This window comes from Heterodontus francisci, chromosome 1 (genome assembly GCF_036365525.1).
Source record: "Heterodontus francisci isolate sHetFra1 chromosome 1, sHetFra1.hap1, whole genome shotgun sequence".
NCBI classification, from domain to species: Eukaryota; Metazoa; Chordata; class Chondrichthyes; order Heterodontiformes; family Heterodontidae; genus Heterodontus; species Heterodontus francisci.
Genome location: NC_090371.1, coordinates 77,895,011 through 77,908,698, shown reverse-complemented (window position 1 = coordinate 77,908,698; position 13,688 = coordinate 77,895,011). Strand labels below are relative to the sequence as shown.

The window sequence follows — 13,688 nt, the reverse complement described above, 5'->3', positions numbered from 1 at the left end:
TATGGAAAGCTGTAGGAGCAACAGGGTGGTGGTGATAGGAGATTTTAATTTTCCCAACATTGACTGGGATTCACTTAATGTTAGAGGTCTAGATGGAGCAGAATTTGTAAGGAGCATCCAGGAGGGTTTTCCAGAGCAGTATGTAAATAGTCCAACTCGGGAAGGGGCCATACTGGACCTGGTGTTGGGAAATGAGCCGGGCCAGGTGGTTGACGTTTCAGTAGGGGACTACTTTGGGAATAGTGATCACAATTCCGTAAGTTTTAGAATACTCATGGACAAAGACGAGAGCAGTCCTAAAGGAAGAGTGCTAAATTGGGGGAAGGCCAACTATACCAAAATTCGGCAGGAGCTGGGGAATGTAGATTGGGAGCAGCTGTTTGAAGGTAAATCCACTTTTGATATGTGGGAGGCTTTTAAAGAGAGGTTGATTAGCGTGCAGGAGAGACATGTTCCTGTGAAAATATGGGGTAGAAATGGCAAGATTAGGGAACCATCGATGACAGGTGAAATTGTGAGACTAGCTAAGAGGAAAAAGGAAGCATACATAAGGTCTAGGCGGCTGAACAAAGACAAAGCTTTGAAAGAATATCGGGATTGTAGGCGCAATCTGAAACGAGGAATTAAGAGGGCTAAAAGGGGTCATGAAATATCTTTAGCAAACAGGGTTAAGGAAAATCCCAAAGCCTTTTATTCATATATAAGGAGCAAGAGGGTAACTAGAGAAAGTATTGGCCCACTCAAGGACAAAGGAGGAAAGTTATGCGTGGAGTCAGAGAAAATGGGTGAGATTCTAAACGAGTACTTTGCATCGGTATTCACCGAGGAGAGCGACATGACGGATGTTGAGGTTAGGGACAGATGTTCGATTACTCTAGGTCAAGTCGGCATAAGGAGGGAGGAAGTGTTGGGTATTCTAAAAGGCATTAAGGTGGACAAATCCCCAGGTCCGGATGGGATCTATCCCAGGTTGCTGTGGGAAGCGAGAGAGGAAATAGTTGGGGCCTTAACAGATATCTTTGCAACATCCTTAAACACGGGTGAGGTCCCGGAGGACTGGAGAATTGCTAATGTTGTCCCCTTGCTTAAGAAGGGTAGCAGGGAAAATCCAGGTATTTATAGACCGGTGAGCCTGACGTCAGTGGTAGGGAAGCTGCTGGAGAAGATACTGAGGGATAGGATCTATTCCCATCTGGAAGAAAATGGGCTTATCAGTGATAGGCAACATGGTTTTGTGCAGGGAAGGTCATGTCTTACCAACTTAATAGAATTCTTTGAGGAAGTGACAAAGTTGATTGATGAGGGAAGGGCTGTAGATGTCATATACATGGACTTCAGTAAGGCGTTTGATAAGTTTCCCCATGGTAGGCTGATGGAGAAAGTGAAGTCGCATGGGGTCCAGGGTGTACTAGCTAGATGGATAAAGAACTGGCTGGGCAACAGGAGACAGAGAGTAGCAGTGGAAGGGAGTTTCTCAAAATGGAGACGTGTGACCAGTGGTGTTCCACAGGGATCAGTGCTGGGACCACTGTTGTTTGTGATATACATAAATGATTTGGAGGAAAGTATAGGTGGTCTGATTAGCAAGTTTGCAGACGACACTAAGATTGGTGGAGTAGCAGATACTGAAGGGGACTGTCAGAGAATACAGCAGAATATAGATAGACTGGAGAGTTGGGCAGAGAAATGGCAGATGGAGTTCAATCAGGGCAAATGCGAGGTGATGCATTTTGGAAGATCCAATTCAAGAGTGAACTATACAGTAAATGGAAAAGTCCTGGGGAAAATTGATGTACAGAGAGATTTGGGTGTTCAGGTCCATTGTTCCCTGAAGGTGGCAACGCAGGTCAATAGAGTGGTCAAGAAGGCATACGGCATGCTTTCCTTCATCGGACGGGGTATTGAGTACAAGAGCTGGCAGGTCATGTTACAGTTGTATAGGACTTTGGTTTGGCCACATTTGGAATACTGCGTGCAGTTCTGGTCGCCACATTACCAAAAGGATGTGGATGCTTTGGAGAGGGTGCAGAGGAGGTTCACCAGGATGTTGCCTGGTATGGAGGGCGCTAGCTATGAAGAGAGGTTGAGTAGATTAGGATTATTTTCATTAGAAAGACGGAGGTTGAGGGGGGACCTGATTGAGGTGTACAAAATCATGAGAGGTATAGACAGGGTGGATAGCAAGAAGCTTTTTCCCCAGAGTGCGGGATTCAATTACAAGGGGACACGAGTTCAAGGTGAAAGGGGAAAAGTTTAGGGGGGATATGCGTGGAAAGTTCTTTACACAGAGGGTGGTGGGTGCATGGAACGCATTACCAGCGGAGGTGGTAGACGCGGGCACGATAGCGTCTTTTAAGATGTATCTAGACAGATACATGAATGGGCAGGAAGTAAAGAGATACAGACCCTTAGAAAATAGGCGACAGGTTTAGATAGAGGATTTGGATCGGCATAGGCTTGGAGGGCCGAAGGGCCTGTTCCTGTGCTGTAATTTTCTTTGTTCTTTGTTCTGTGTTGGAGATACGGTCCTGCCACCTGATGCCAAGGATTCTCCGGAGGCAGCGAAAGTGGAATGAATTGAGACGTCGCTCTTGGCTGACACACGTTGTCCAGGCCTTGCTGCCATAGAGTAAGGTACTGAGGACACAGGCTTGATACACTCGGACTTTTGTATTCCATGTCAGTGCGCCATTTTCCCACACTCTCTTGGCCAGTCTGGACATAGCAGTGGAAGCCTTTCCCATGCGCTTGTTGATTTCTGCATCGAGAGACAGGTTACTGGTGATAGTTGAACCTAGGTAGGTGAATTCTTGAACCACTTCCAGAGCGTGGTCGCCGATATTGATGGATGGAGCATTTCTGACATCCTGTCCCATGATGTTCGTTTTCTTGAGGCTGATGGTTAGGCCAAATTCGAGCAGGCAGCCGCAAACCTGTCGATGAGACTCTGCAGACACTCTTCAGTGTGAGATGTTAAAGCAGCATCGTCAGCAAAGAGGAGTTCCCTGATGAGGACTTTCCATACTTTGATCTTCGCTCTTAGACAGGCAAGGTTGAACAACCTGCCCCCTTATCTTGTGTGGAGGAAAATTACTTCTTCTGAAGACTTGAAGATTGAGAGTAGACTAATGGGGGCGGTAATTGGCCAGGTTGGACTTGTCCTGCTTCTTGTGTACAGGACATACCTGGGCAATTTCCCACACTGCCACGTAGATGCCAGTGTTGTAGCTGTACTGGAATAGCTTGGCTAGGGGCGCGGCGAGTTCCAGAGCCCAGATCTTCAGTACTATTGCTGGAATGTTGTCAGGACACATAGCCTTTGCAGTATCCAGTGCCTTTAGTCATTTCTTGATATCATGCAGAGTGAATCAAATTGGCTGAAGTCCGGCATCTATGATGCTGGGGACTTCAGCAGGAGGCCAAGATGGATCATCAACTCGGCACTTCTGGCTGAAGATTGTTGCAAATGCTTCAGCCTTGTCTTTTGCACTGATGTGCTGGGCTCCCCCATCAGTGAGGATGGGATATTTGTGGAGCCACCGTCTCCAGTTAGTTGTTTAATTGTCTACCACCATTCATGGCTGGATGTGACAGGACTGCAAAGCTTAGATCTGATCCATTGGTTGTGGGATCGCTTCACTCTGTCCATCGCATGCTGTTTACGCAATTTGGCACGCAAGTAGTCCTGCGTTGTAGCTTCACCAGGCTGACACTTCATTTTGAAGTATGCCTGGTGCTACTCCTGGCATGCCCTCCTGCCCTCTTCATCAAACCAGGGTTGGTCTCCCAGCTTGATGGTAATGGTAGAGTGGGGGATATGCCAGAGGTTACAGATTGTGGTTGAGTACACTTCAGCTGCTGCTGACGGCCCACAGTGCCTCATGGATGCCCAGTTTTGCATTGCTATATCTGTTTGAAATCTATCGCATTTAGCACGGTGATAGTGCCACACAACACGATGCAGGGTGTTCTCAATGTGAAGGTGGGACTTTGTCTCCGAAGGACTGTGCGGTGGTCACTCCTACCAATACTGTCATGGACAGATGCATCTGCAGCAGGCAGATTGGTGAGCATGAGGTCAAGTATGTTTTTCCCTCCTGTTGGTTCCCTCACCACCTTCCACATACCCATCTAGCAGCTACGTCAGTAGTGGTGCTACAGAGCCATTCTTGGTGATGGACATTGAAGTCCCCACCCTGAGTACATTCTGCACCCTTGCCACCCCAGTGCTTCCTTCAAGTGATGTTCAACATGGAGGAGAACTGATTCATCAGCTGAGGGAGGGCGGTAGGTGGTAATCAGCAGGAGGTTTCCTTGCCCATGTTTGACCTGATGCCATGAGACTTCATGTGATCTGGAGTCAATGGACCCAGAGCAACTCTCTCCCAACTGTACCGCCACCTCTGCTGGGTCTTTCCTGCCAGTGGGGCAGATATCCTATTGCTTCTTTGAAGTGAACACTTCTTAATGCACAAATTCTCAGCCAAGTCCTTGTATGGCCTGTGCTGCCTATATATTCTATGGGATGGGTGCTATCTAGTGGGCTGCCTCCTCCTAAAAACAAAACCTGTACGACTGGAACTCTAAACACATTAAATGGATATAAAGGGTTCTTTTTTATTTATATCCATTAAAGAGTCAGTACCAGCCTACTGCAACAAGAGAAGTAGCTGTGTTGTGATCTTCACATGTTTGTCTCATATTAGGGACAGTAGTTGGGATCTCATTAGTCTGGACGACATTTCAACTTTAGAGGCTGAGGCAAACGAACAGCTACTGAGGCAATCAATCCCATTTTATTGCTTAACACATCTTTAAAAGCTCTTGTCACCTTTAAGGTACTTGAGAATTGCATCGCACAGTAAATCTATGATTCTATGATAGCACAATATGAATTTGTGGAATCTGCAAAGCTTCAATTGATGTTTAAATTCTTAGACAATATTCCAACTTTCTTAAAGTGCACAAATCAGCTGATTTGCTCACTTTTGGAAATCATACTTGAACTACAAATAAATCAATTTGATAAAAAGAGTCAAAGTGACTCACTCTAAGCTCTAGGTGGTCCACGAGTTTTTCAACTCCATAAGCAGAGTTTGAATCCACCCTAGACAGACGGATAAACTTCTAAAATGTCTTTAAAAGAACTTAAGTAAAAGGAATGTTTTAAACTAGCTCTATTGCTCACACTTAGCAATTATACTTGAAAACTTTTAAGGGAAATGAAAAACTCAAGTTTACAAAGAGGCTGGTGTTCTTTTAACACTGGGAGCTCCATTCTGTATTTCTTTCTTTCATGGGATATGAGTGTCATTGACTAGGCCAGAATTTGTTGCCCTTCCATAATTGCCCTAGAGAAGGTTGTGATGAGCTGCCTTCTTGAACCATTGTAGTCCATGTGTAGGTACACCCACAGTGCTGTTAGGGAGGGAGTTCCAGGTTTTTGGCACAGCAACAGTGAAGGAACGGCAGTATAGTTCCACGTCAGGATGGTGTGTGACTTGGAGGGGCACCTGGAGGTGGTGGTGGTGCTTCCATACGCCTGCTGCCCTTGTCCTTCTAGGTGGTAGAGGTCATAGAGTCATTCAGCCTATTGAGTCCATGTCGGCTCTCGGCGGAGAAATCCAGTCAGTCTCACTCCCCCGCTTGATCCTCACAGCCCTGCAAGTTTATTTCTTTCAAGTATCCATCCAATTTCCTTTTGAAATCATTAATTATTTCTGCTTCCACCACCTTGGTGAACAAACAAAGAACAAAGAACAAAGAAAATTACAGCACAGGAACAGGCCCTTCGGCCCTCCAAGCCTACGCCGATCCAAATCCTCTATCTAAACCTGTCGCCTATTTTCTAAGGGTCTGTGTCTCTTTACTTCCTGCCCATTCATGTATCTGTCTAGATACATCTTAAAAGACGCTATCGTGCCCGCGTCTACCACCTCTGCTGGTAATGCGTTCCATGCACCCACCACCCTCTGCGTAAAGAACTTTCCACGCATATCCCCCCTAAACTTTTCCCCTTTCACTTTGAACTCGTGTCCCCTTGTAATTGAATCCCCCACTCTGGGAAAAAGCTTCTTGCTATCCACCCTGTCTATACCTCTCATGATTTTGTACACCTCAATCAGGTCCCCCCTCAACCTCCGTCTTTCTAATGAAAATAATCCTAATCTACTCAACCTCTCTTCATAGCTAGCGCCCTCCATACCAGGCAACATCCTGGTGAACCTCCTCTGCACCCTCTCCAAAGCATCCACATCCTTTTGGTAATGTGGCGACCAGAACTGCACGCAGTATTCCAAATGTGGCCGAACCAAAGTCCTATACAACTGTAACGTGACCTGCCAACTCTTGTACTCAATACCCCGTCCGATGAAGGAAAGCATGCCGTATGCCTTCTTGACCACTCTATTGACCTGCGTTGCCACTTTCAGGGAACAATGAACCTGAACACCCAAATCTCTCTGTACATCAATTTTCCCCAGGACTTTTCCATTTTCCTGGGCAGCAAGTTCCAGGTCATTACTACTCGTTACATAAAAAAAGTTCTTCCTCACATTCTGCCTGCATCTCTTGCCCAAAACCTTCAACCTGTGTGTCCTAGATCTTGTACCATAAGTTAATGGGAACAGTAGATTGTGGGTTTGGAAGGTGCTGTCGAAGGACCCTTGGTGAGATGCAGCAGTGCATCTTGTATGTGGGACACACTGCTGCCACTGTGTGCTGGTGGTGGAGGGAATGAACGTTTAAGGTACTGGATGGGGTGCCAATGAAGTAGGCTGCTTTGTGCTGAATGGTGTCGAGCTACCTGAGTGTTTCTGGAGCCGCACTCATCCAGGCAAGTGTTCCATCACACTCCTAACTTGTGCCTTGTAGTTGGTGGACAGGCTTTGGGGAGTCAAGGGGCAAGTTAATCACTGCAGAATTCTCAGTCTCTGACCTGCGCTTGTAACCACAGATTTTTATGGTTGCTCCAGTTAAGTTTCTGGTTAATGGTAACCCCCAGATGTTGATGGTGGGCAATTCAGTGATAATGCCATTAAACGTCAAGGGGAGATGGTTAGATTCTCGCTTTTTGAAGTTGCCTGGCACTTGTGTGGTGCAAATGTTACATGTGTTACATGTGATGTTACATCTTACAACTATGATCACCTAACCTGGTTGTGTTTGCATATCACCTTTTCTTCAGTTCTGATGGAAGGCCATCGACCTGAAATGTTAACTTTGTTTCTCTCCCCACAGATGCTGCTAGACCAGCTGAGTATTTACAGAATTTTCTGTTTTCATTTCAGATTTCCAGCATCTGCAGAATTTTGCTTTTGAAAACAAAACTATTCTGTGAATAGTTCTACCTTTTCACCTATTAGAAAAAAAAAACCTTTTAAGTCTTGGAGAGGGCCAGAAGACTCCTAGCCTTTTAAAAGGCTGGCTTACGATAATTTATAACAAAGTGATTCCTGACAACGCAGCGGCCTGCTGACGTCATCTGCGAACATGCACAGCTACATCTTGCCAGGACTAAATGGCCCATGCGTGGGATGACGGTCATCGCGCAGCGCCAACGTCATCACGTATTTGCGCCAGGTCCAATTTCGCACGTGCGCGATAAAACGTCATCAGGTATCCAGCCCCCCACTCAGCTGCAGGAAGCGGCTGAATGGGAGACTTTGAGGCTGGAACTCGATCCTCATCACTCGCTGCCACCCCACTAACTACTCTCCCCCATCAGCCACTGGCTCCAGACCTCGCTGCTCCCCCCACTCCCTTGGCCAATTGTTCCTCACTTCGCGCCACCCGGCTCTCCGGCCGCTCGCTCCCCACTTCCCCTCCAGCAGCCCTCCCTCCTCAACCAGCGGGGCTGCTAGCTCTAGGCCGCGCCACTTCCCTCCTCTCGACCACTCGCTCCGACGTCGCCCCGTCACCCCTCGTGGCTTGCCTTGCTTTTTCGGGCAGACTGTGGAGAACGTTCAAACATGGGAGCAAGTGGCTGAGAGGAGGGAAGTGGCATGGCCTATAACTAACGGCTGGAGGAGGAGGGGAGGGGGGAGCTGGGAATGAGTGACAGACCGGAGTGGCGCAAAGTGAGGAACACTCGGCCAGGGGAGTGGGGGGTGGGGGGGGGAAACAGCGAGGTCTGGAGCAAGCAGCTGAGTGGGGGGTGGGGAGCAGTCAGTAGGGAGGAGGGGGAGAAAGCAAGTTGCCAAAGGGGGAGAGCAACCAGTGGGCGGGAGCTAGTAGCTGTGAGAGGGAATATGGGATTAATGTAGGATTAATATAAATGTGTGGGTGACGGTTGGCACAGACTCGGTGAGCCGAATGGCCTGTTTCAGTGCTGTATGTCTCTATGAATCTATAAGCTGCATTCGGGTGAAATCTGTCCTGGTCAGTCATATAAATGAATCACAAAAATGAATTGGCAGCACATTTTATACTCTGCCCGATTTTCTTTTCCATCGATCGGGGTGAAAATTCACTATCTTCCAAAGAAAATTTAATCATAAAATTCCTTTTGTGTTTAATAGGATTACTGGAATATTAAATGGATCTGAGAATTACAGTTAGTATCCTATAACTACATAGTAGCATATTACTGGGCTTTTATCCAACTTAATGTAAGGTTAGTTTGCTAGAACAACCTAGCCATAAGCATTTCCTGTGATAAACTGAGCAGCACCATCTTTAATCCTGGCAGCTGCCTGAATGTCACAGACACTGACATTCCAGTTGAAGTGCCTGCATTTGCACATGTGCAAGTACTGCACCACCTAGTGGTTGCATTGTCAACTAACGCAGCCAATTTACAATTTCAACATTTTATACAGCCAGACATTAATAGTGTTAAAACAGAGACAATGCCAACAGAAAATAAAGTATGAGTAAACGGGTCATTTTCAGGCTGGCAGGCTGTAGCTAGTATGGTATCACTAGGATCAGTGCTTGGGCCTCAGCTATTTACAATAACTTAGATGAGGGAACCGAATGTAATGTATCCAAGTTTGCTGATGATACAAAGATAGGAGGGAAATTATGCTGTGAGGACGATGCAAAGAGGTCGCAAAAGGGATACAGACAGGTTAAGTGAGTGGGCATCAACATGGCAGATGGAATAAAATGTGAAGATTTCCATTTTGGTAGGAAAAACAGAAAAGCAGAATGTTTTTAAAAAAGGGTGAGAGATTGGAAAACATTGATATTCAGAGGGACCTGGATGTCCTTGTAAATGAATCACAGAAAGTTAACATGCAAGTACAGCAAGGAATTAGAATGGTATCTTATACTTCAAACCCTTTATAATAAAGGTTAAGAGCATAAAGGTCATTCTGTAATTTGAATGGAAATTATTGACCTGGTTAGGAAATTGGCTAAGCGGCAAAAGACAGAGAATAGGAATAATAGGCAGGTACTCTAATTGGCAGGATGTGACTAGTGGTGTCCCCCAAGAATTTGTGTTGGGGCCTCAACTATTCATCGAATTCATTAATAACTTCAATGTTGAGATAGAAAGTCAAATACCAAATTTGCCAATGACACAAAGATAGCCAGTATTGTAAGCCGTGTAGATGGAAATGTAAAATTATGAAACAATATTGATAGATTAAGTGAAAGGGCAAAACCCTGGCAAATGGATTTCAATGTCGGCAAATGTGAGGTCATCCTCTTGGGCCCTAAAAAGGATAGAACAGAGCACTTTCTAAATGGTGAAAAATTATAAACAGTAGAAGTCCAAAGAGACTTAATGTCATGAACAGGTAAAGAAAATAATCAAAAAGATTAATGTAATGCTGACCTTTATGTTTAGAGGAATAAAAATACAAGGGGGCAGAAGTCATGCTTAAGCTATACAAAGCCCTGGTCAGACCACACCTGGAGTAATGTGTGCAGTGCACCACACCTTAGGAAGGATATATTGACCTTGGAAGGAGTGCAGCGCAGAAAAACTAGAATAAGACCTGGACTCCAAGGGTTAAGCTACAAGGAGAGAGTAAACAAACTTGGGTTGTGTTCCCTGAAGTTTAGAAGGTTAAGGGATAATCTGATCAAAGTTTTCAAGCTATTAAGGGGATAAGATAGGGTCGATTGGGAGAAACTATTTCTGCCAGTTGGGGAGTCCAGGTCCAGGAGCCATAGTCTAAAAACTAGAGCCAGATCTTTCAGGAGTGAAATTAGGAAACACTTCACGCAAGGAGTGGCAGAAGTTTGGAACTCTCTTCTGCAAACAGCAATTGATGCTAAATCATTTCTTGATGTTAAAACAGGAGACTGACAGATTTTTGTTGGCCAAATGTATTAAGGGATATGGGGCAAAGGTGGGTATATGGAGTTAGGTCACAGATCAGCCATGATTTCATTGAATGGTGAAACAGATTCGAGGGCCCAAATAGCCTACTCCTGTTCCTATGTTCTTATGTTAGGACTGACTGACAGTGCACAGTTTTAGCCCCTTACCTAAGGAAAAGTAGACTGATTCCTGGGATTGTCCTGTTACAAGAGAATGAGTAGGCTAGGCCTATATTCCTTAGAGTTGTGAGAATGGGATGATGGATGATTGCCCTGTTTAGGGTCAGTGTCTCAGAAAAAGGAGTCAGCCATTTAGGACTGAGATGAGGAGGAATTTCTTCAGTCAAAAGGTTTGTTAATCTTTGTAGTTCTCCACCCAAAAGGCTGTGAATGCTCAGTCGTTGTGTATACTCAAAACAAGTGTCATGCTAGGCCCGTCCCCCCCACCCACCTGCCAAGAATGAGGCACATTAATTTTCTCATGAACATTGATTTTAAACTGTTACTCAAGTGAAGAAAGGACTTGTTAAACAGATCAGCTGTGGCTGGAAAAGACATTTACATATTAACAGACAGTGTTTGGAAGGACAAAGCAGCCATTCCCTGACACATTCAACCCACAATGGACTTTTGATCACCTGACATTGAAGGTGGAGGGGCTCACATTCCAGGTTGACTGCTAAGATGGCTAAATACACAAACAGGACATGGTCAAACCAGCTAGTCACATGACTAACCTGCTAGGCAACCTGAGTTTTTTGAATTTGCACGAACAGTTGGGGAAAAAAGTCTGTTTGCTCCTGAACTGAGAAGATCTCTCCTGTCTGCTCCCATCTCTTTCTCATAAGCCTCTGAATCCACTGAATCCACACGAACCCCAAGAGAGATAAGTCTCCTACAGCGAACAAGGTTTAAGAAGAATACTGGGTCCCAACGAAAAGCAAGATCTAACTGCAATCAAGGACTCTACAGTGAGCTCGAAGAGCCGTAACAAAAACTCTTCAGATATTGCCTCAAACTTTTCACTTTATTTTTCTTCTGCTCTTTTCTGTCTCTATTTGCATGTGTCTATCACGTATGCATGCTAGCGTTGGCGCGTCGTGTATTCGTAGGCATCAACCGAATTAGAGTTTAAGTTCGAGTTTAATAAATTTCAATTTTTCTTCTTTTCTTCTTTTCTTTTTTTCTTTTCTTTTGGGCCTCCTTATCTCGAGAGACAATGGATACGCGCCTGGAGGTGGTCAGTGGTTTGTGAAGCAGCGCCTGGAGTGGCTATAAAGGCCAATTCTGGAGTGACAGGCTCTTCCACAGGTGCTGCAGAGAAATTTGTATGTTGGGGCTGTTGCACAGTTGGCTCTCCCCTTGCGCCTCTGTCTTTTTTCCTGCCAACTGCGAAGTCTCTTCGACTCGCCACAATTTAGCCCTGTCTTTATGGCTGCCCGCCAGCTCTGGCGAATGCTGGCAACTGACTCCCACGACTTGTGATCAATGTCACACGATTTCATGTCGCGTTTGCAGACGTCTTTATAACGGAGACATGGACGGCCGGTGGGTCTGATACCAGTGGCGAGCTCGCTGTACAATGTGTCTTTGGGGATCCTGCCATCTTCCATGCGGCTCACATGGCCAAGCCATCTCAAGCGCCGCTGACTCAGTAGTGTGTATAAGCTGGGGGTGTTGGCCGCTTCAAGGACTTCTGTGTTGGAGATATAGTCCTGCCACCTGATGCCAAGTATTCTCCGAAGGCAGCGAAGATGGAATGAATTGAGACGTCGCTCTTGGCTGGCATACGTTGTCCAGGCCTCGCTGCCGTAGAGCAAGGTACTGAGGACACAGGCCTGATACACTCGGACTTTTGTGTTCCGTGTCAGTGCGCCATTTTCCCACACTCTCTTGGCCAGTCTGGACATAGCAGTGGAAGCCTTACCCATGCGCTTGTTGATTTCTGCATCTAGAGACAGGTTACTGGTGATAGTTGAGCCTAGGTAGGTGAACTCTTGAACCACTTCCAGAGCGTGGTCGCCAATATTGATGGATGGAGCATTTCTGACATCCTGCCCCATGATGTTCGTTTTCTTGAGGCTGATGGTTAGGCCAAATTCATTGCAGGCAGACGCAAACCTGTCGATGAGACTCTGCAGGCATTCTTCAGTGTGAGATGTTAAAGCAGCATCGTCAGCAAAGAGGAGTTCTCTGATGAGGACTTTCCGTACTTTGGACTTCGCTCTTAGACGGGCAAGGTTAAACAACCTGCCCCCTGATCTTGTGTGGAGGAAAATTCCTTCTTCAGAGGATTTGAACGCATGTGAAAGCAGCAGGGAGAAGAAAATCCCAAAAAGTGTGGGTGCGAGAACACAGCCCTGTTTCACACCACTCAGGATAGGAAAGGGCTCTGATGAGGAGCCACCATGTTGAATTGTGCCTTTCATATTGTCATGGAATGAGGTGATGATACTTAGTAGCTTTGGTGGACATCCGATCTTTTCTAGTAGTCTGAAGAGACCACGTCTGCTGACGAGGTCAAAGGCTTTGGTGAGATCAATGAAAGCAATGTAGAGGGGCATCTGTTGTTCACGGCATTTCTCCTGTATCTGACGAAGGGAGAACAGCATGTCAATAGTCGATCTCTCTGCACGAAAGCCACACTGTGCCTCAGGGTAGACGCGCTCGGCCAGCTTCTGGAGCCTGTTCAGAGCGACTCGAGCAAAGACTTTCCCCACTATGCTGAGCAGGGAGATTCCACGGTAGTTGTTGCAGTCACCGCGGTCACCTTTGTTTTTATAGAGGGTGATGATGTTGGCATCGCGCATGTCCTGGGGTACTGCTCCCTCGTCCCAGCACAGGCATAGCAGTTCATGTAGTGCTGAGAGTATAGCAGGCTTGGCACTCTTGATTATTTCAGGGGTAATGCTGTCCTTCCCAGGGGCTTTTCCGCTGGCTAGGGAATCAATGGCATCACTGAGTTCCGATTTGGTTGGCTGTATGTCCAGCTCATCCATGACTGGTAAACCTTTAAACCTAAGAAAACCTGCTTGTGCTGGTTTCCTTACCTTATAATTGGAAAGTGGTGAACAAGGATTCACACCAAGGGAGAGCTAAACACTGTGTTTAAAATTAAACCCTGTTACAGTTAGACAAGGTGAAGGCTGACAGAGACCCCTAGACACCTTTCTCGCCTGGTTGTAACACAGGAATTGATAAATTTTTGGATACTAAGTGAATCAAGGGATATGAAGATACTGGAAGGTGGAGTTGAGGTAGATCTTATTGAATGGCAAAACAGGCTCAAAGGGCTAAAAGGCCTACTCCTGCTCCTATTTGTTATGTTTTTATGTTCATGAGGTAGTAGTCTAGCAGTCCAAGCAGATCACTGCTGAGACCCAACTCAGTGATTAGCCTCAAATAACATTCAT

At 46.0% G+C, this 13,688-nt stretch overlaps 1 protein-coding gene across 6 annotated transcripts in view; it reads right to left on the bottom strand.

The window, feature by feature from the left end:
- Positions 1 to 13,688, bottom strand: part of LOC137370161 (long-chain-fatty-acid--CoA ligase ACSBG2-like) — a 184,085-nt gene that overhangs the window by 24,266 nt on the left and 146,131 nt on the right. The gene's annotated exons all lie outside the window — the stretch shown is intronic.